Genomic DNA, 6,173 nt, shown 5'->3' on the forward strand with positions numbered 1-6,173 from the left:
AACAGATGGAGACTGGGGTAAAAGGGGCACAAATAGAGGTAGACGGGAATAAAGGGAGACAAACAGGAAGACAGGAGAAAAAGGGGGACAAACGGAGGGAGAAGGTAAAGTGGAAAACATAGTGAGAGAAGAAAAAGGGGGAAGAACAGAGGTAGACTCAGCGAAAATATATATACATATTATACATACAAATTAAAAGTATACACACACATACGCAGTATATATATATATAAACACAGGTAAAGTGAGCTGGGCTATTTAACACTATAGGATAATTTTTTTGTACCAGTTAAACTTACCCGAATCTGTCTCTTACCTGGGTCATCGTGTTGGTGAAGTAGATGTCTCCCGCGGTTCATACATCCAGGGATCCGGCGCTGGGGAGGAGGCTGTCTTCTCCACTGCAGGGGGGAAGGGGCAGCTTGCTAGACTGCGGGGGTAAGGGGAACGATGCATTACACCTCGGGGGGAAGGGGTCGACGCCGGAGGAGGCCATCTTCTCCACGGTCCTATACTGTGGGGGGGGGGTGTTGGGAGGCAGCATACTACACCGCAGTGGGTTGCAGAGGAGGCATCTCACTACACTGCGGGGGGGCGATGCCGGAGAAGAAGCGGGTTGTCTGCTACACTACGTGGGGTGGGGGGGTCGATGCCGGAGGAGGCCAACTTACTACACAGTGGGGGGGTGGGAGGGGAGGGGGAGAGAGAGGACAGGAGGAAGCTTACTACAGGTGGTCAAGGGGGCTATCTGCTACACTGCAGGGGGGAAAGAGGGAGGAGGATGTTACTATACTGCGGGTGCTGCCTGCAAGGGAGGAGGATGGCTGCACTCACTGTGTGGCTGAGGGGGGAAGAGCTGCCTCACGCAGCTCAGGCTACTTGCAGATTGGTGTGAAGGGAAAGAAGGGGCTGGCTAGTTGCTAGGGGTAGGGCCTTGGATCATGCTGCTGCTGCAACACAGCTCGGCACGGCAGGTTAACTTTACTTCAGGGCCGGATTTCGAAGGGTGGGGGGCCCGGCCTTGGAACCCGACGGGCCCTAGGTGGGTGCCTAGATTGCCTAATGATAAATCCGGCCCTGTGCCAGGGCCGGGATTCTGACAGGTGTCGAGATTTACAGCACCGGCATTCTAAGCGCCGGCATCCCGACTGTCAGGACATTAACCAGATCTCGTGCCAAGGTTGTTATACATGATGCAAAAGCAAGTAAAGGCAGCATAATCTAAAATGTTAATGTATCTATTGATGAGGTTATGTACTGTATACATGTGATAAAGATGTATGAAGAAATTTAGGTTAAAATAAATGTGAGCTAAAAGTAATTAATGTAATATGAAGATATGAACAAATCAAACAAATTGTCTGAATTATTGTATGAAACAATCTGAATAAAGGAAAGAGAAAAATAGATAATGACATTATATACAATAATAACTGTTACGAGGAGGGTTTACTGTGCAAATATTTTTTTTCATGGGCTTTTCAGCTTTAGTCCATGTGGCATGCAATGGTAACATCAGTGCACTATCCTAAAATGATGTCCCGAGAAAGAATTGAATATTCCCTTGAGATCTACTGTAAAAGCCTTTAAAACAAACCGCTGGGCTATCCTGGGAATTCATTCTAACAATAGACGGTTTTGTTTGTTACATACCTAATCCCTGACAAATGCTTTGTTCAATCTGCTAACATGCGACAAGTGTTTAGGTTAGCAAGTTGTGAGATGTCACATTCTCCTCTTGCTGCCACTTACATACAGTTTTTGGGATCTTGCAACCAGTTTAAATGAATATGAACATAGTTGAATTGCATTTTCCTTTGCATCTCTGTTTTTCTACTAACACTTTGGATGTGTGTATGTATATATCACACTTACCTACTTTTGAAAAAGTATTTCAGGGAGATTGTGAAAGCAACACCTATGAGTGCGGCGGTAAAGTGGGCGTGTACTGCTACATCTGAGAGGCGTGTCATATAACTGACTTACATCCAAATGTAAATGAGCCCCAAAGCAGTTAGTAAGATCTACTTGTTGATGAAAACACACTGATACTTCTCAGAAAATACATGTAACCATAGGGATCATTGGGCCTTATAACCAATGCAGGGAAATTATACTAATCATCCCATTTGAATGTATATATCTCTGTTTTTTCTTTTATATAACAGCTACATAATGGGGGTAAGGTGAAATGAGGGAGATTGGTAGACTTTTCAGGGAGACAAGGAGATTGCTGCTATTTCAGGGAGTCTCCCTGACAATGAGAGAGAGTTGGCAAGTATGGTATATATATATCTATATACTTATATATACTAGCAATCCGCCGCGCTTCGTACAGAGCAATTTCATCTGGCAACAGCCCCCTCCATTCAGGGCCGGCTCTAGTGGTGTTCGACCTGAGCAGTCGCACAGGGGCGCCACCCATAGAGGGCTCCCCAACATCCCGATTTCAGCGGGACATTACTGTTCCGCTGTTCCACCTGTGGGCCGAAGTGGCCCGTGGGTGGTTAAATCGGGAGGTTGGGGACCCCCCAGCTGTGCGGCGGTGCCAGACCCCGGAGACTCTGAATGGATGCTGCGCGCATGCGTGTGGCATCCATTCAGTGATGGGAGAGGACTGGGGGAAGCCCAGCTAGTGAGGCTCCCCCCAGCCTGACGTTATTTGGAGGCGGACACGCCTCCTAATAAAGTAATGTAGGGGGTGTGGCCTATGGTAATTAGGCCACACCCCCATTTTTGGTCGCTAACGGCTTGGCACTCTAAAGGGGGCCGGCATAGGGTGCTCCGACACCTGGAGTCGGCCCTGCCTGCATCTCATATCAACCTATGCCATGTCACCACCATCCCCTGCATATCAGCCCCTGCATTTCACAACAATCTCCTGCTTCTCACTCCTGCCCCCTGCATTTCCCCACAGCCCCTTGCATCGCACCACAGGCCCCTGCTTCTCTCTCCTGCTTCTTACCACAGCTCCCTGCATCACATCACAACTCCCTGCATCTCACCACAACCCCCTGCTTTTCACTCCTGCCAATGCATCTCACCAGTGTCATCACAACCCCCCCTTGCTGCTGCCCTGCAGCTGGCTGGATCCCAGCCCCTGGGATTTGCTGCGAAGGGCAGGAGGATCATGGATGAGAAATTTGTATTGCAGCTACAGTAAGCATTATCAGATACATGTCCCCGGGTCTGGGGCACCTGTGCATATTTCCGCATCCTCCATGCTCACCCCTCCCCAACTGCCGAACATGGCGATGAGCAATGTCCTCTTTGCACAAGACACCCTGTATTTCCTGGGCTTTCTGTTGAGCTTCCTCACTGTGGTACCCCTGTCCTAGAACAGCTGTGACTTCCATGGGAGGTGCATCCTGTTCACCGAGAGCATGTGGCCGAATGGTAACATCACTCTGGAGAGGGAGCACTTCACGGAGTCTGTCTGCAGGTTCAGCGAAGGGATGGACATCGGAATCCGATTACCGGTTACCACCCACAGCTTATGCGAGCATCCATGATGATGGTCGCGATGGTCAAGACCATCGCGACCATCGGGCTTGCGACGAGACCCTGCGGTAGGGTCTTGTGGCCGCAAGCCCTGGAGTGATTTTGGCTCCGATTGAGCATGCATTTCACTTGGTGAAGACAAAACTGAAGGGAAAATGCCCCAAGAACAAGCAGGAACTGAAGACATTTGCAGTAGAGGCCTGGCAGAGCATCACCAGGGATGAAACCCAGTGTCTGGTGATGTCTATGCGTTCCAGACTTCAGGCTGTAATTGCCTGCAAAGGATTTGCAACAAAGTGTTAAAAAGTGAAAGTTAGATTTAGGATTGTTTAGTTTGTCCCATTACTTTTGGCCCCTTAAAAAGTGGGAGGCACATATAGAAACCGTTGTAATTCCTACACCGTTCACCAGATTTGGATGTAATTACCCTCAAATTAAATCTGAAAGTCTGCAGTTAAAGCACATCTTGTTTGTTTCATTTCAAAGCCATTGTGGTGGTGAACAGAGGACAAAATATGAAAATTCGGTCAATGTCCCAATATTTATGCACCTGACTGTACATTATAAAATACTTAACACCACAGCATTGTGTACCGTATATAGCTGTAGCGTAGTAAAATTAAAAATAATGATAAAGGATATCCCTGCTGCGGTTTAAATAAACCAGATTATAACCGCAGTATATGCAGAAATATAATCACCCTTTTATATCTGGGTATATCTCCTACCCTGTTGTTAGCAGTGAAAGGGAGAGGCGAAATATTGGATATGCTTATAATAATAAATGATATTATTTAACAGTCTTAATAGTCTATATGTACAAGCATATCTGGTAACCAGCGTCTGATATCATAACCCTAGATAACATTTGCAGAACTCTTTTGCAGATAGTAATTAACATCATTTATTTACTACCTATAATTGCATAGTTTGTAGCATTAATACCTGGGTGTGAGTTAATAAGCTTAATTTACCAACCAGGTTATAATCAGCACTAATATCCTCACTTGTTGATCCTCTGTAATTCTAATGGTATTGTAGATTAACCCCAGCTTATTGTAGCTCCAGACCTTGCATATACAATTCTTCCCACAATGTACACATGGGGTAATTGAAAGGTATATATAGCTCAAGGAAAAGGGAACCCCTCAAGTGACAGAAAATTATATTCATATATTAGCCAGACCAATTCTGGCTCGTCCAACAATGAGACAATAGTCACAGATGTCAAAAAAGGAGCAAACTGTTCAGCAACAGGGGAAAATACGTATAGTAACTGGGCCTGATTCAGAGCCGGACGCTCTGACCAGAGCGCTCGCTCTGAATCAGGGCCCTCCTACCTAAAAATGGAGCGGCCTTTTGGACGCTCGCATAGCTGTGGGTTACCACCCACAGCTTATGCGAGCATCCATGATGATGGTCGCGATGGTCAAGACCATCACGACCATCGGGCTTGCGACGAGACCCTGCGGTAGGGTCTTGTGGCCGCAAGCCCTGAAGTGATTTGGTCTCTATCAGAGCCAAAATCACTCCCACTGACATCACTTGTGATGTCAGTGGGGCCGGACCCAGACAGTAGGCGTTCCCATGGGAACGCATCCGTCTGGCAGCCACGACTCCGTAACACCCACCAAAGGGGGCGTGCTGTCAGTCACCATCAACAGCACGCCCCCTTTGGTGCGAGACCCGGAGTGACAGCTTGGCTGTCGCTATGCTGGTCTCGCGCATGCGTACAACGGAGCTCCCATTAGGGCACCATCGACCCGCTACGCTCGCGAGCGGGTCTGAATTAGGCCTTCTGTGCGGAGTGACCGCAATGTACACAAAAGGAGTAAACTATTGAACAAGGGGATGCATGTATAATGTCTGTTGTGCTCCAGAGTTGTATTACAACCGGGAGGTCAGCTGGGAACAGCTGTTATTCACATGTCCTTGTCAGTATCACAGCGAGGTATAGCGGGGCTATACAGACGCCGGCCAGGAGATCAGCTAAACATAGCCGATACTTACGTGTTCTGTGACGCGCGTTTCGCTGTGCAGGCTTTGTCCAACTGTTTTCTACCCATTAGGTAAATTATCAATTGCCACAGGTTAAACTTGAATTTGATGGACGATTATTTTTTTTTAAAGGCTTACGCCTAACTAAATTTACCTAATATTTTACACAATGCGCTGAGAAACACAAAAAAGATCAGCAATTCCATTAGAATTGCAAACAAACATATTAAGCATCAGCTGTGCCTAACAATGATGTCACAACAAGACGCATATGCTGCCATGACACCCATAATATAAGACAAAAGTTGTGGCTAGATCCCCTTCCGCAGATGTACCCTGACGTCATCAGTTACTGTCCAACGTGACGTCATTCCCTACTATCCACGTGGACATAGACTGGAAATATAAACTTACAACCAGGTGCACAGCATATCAATACACAGCATCAATGATCAGTTTAGCAGGAATCATACTATGCAGGAGATGGCCCCCAGTACACATATATCTAAATATACAATGAAAAACAGAGCACATTGAAAACAAACCAAAAAACATATCATACCACGGGTAGTATACAACCCCCCCATACATTACTACATCTTCCCCCTACACACAAACATTACTGCACCCCCCCCAGACTCCAGGTGTTATTTGTATACAAGAAGACCACCCCC

This window comes from Taudactylus pleione, unplaced genomic scaffold (assembly GCF_031769625.1).
Source record: "Taudactylus pleione unplaced genomic scaffold, aTauple2 ptg000077l, whole genome shotgun sequence".
In the NCBI taxonomy this organism is placed as follows: domain Eukaryota; kingdom Metazoa; phylum Chordata; class Amphibia; order Anura; family Myobatrachidae; genus Taudactylus; species Taudactylus pleione.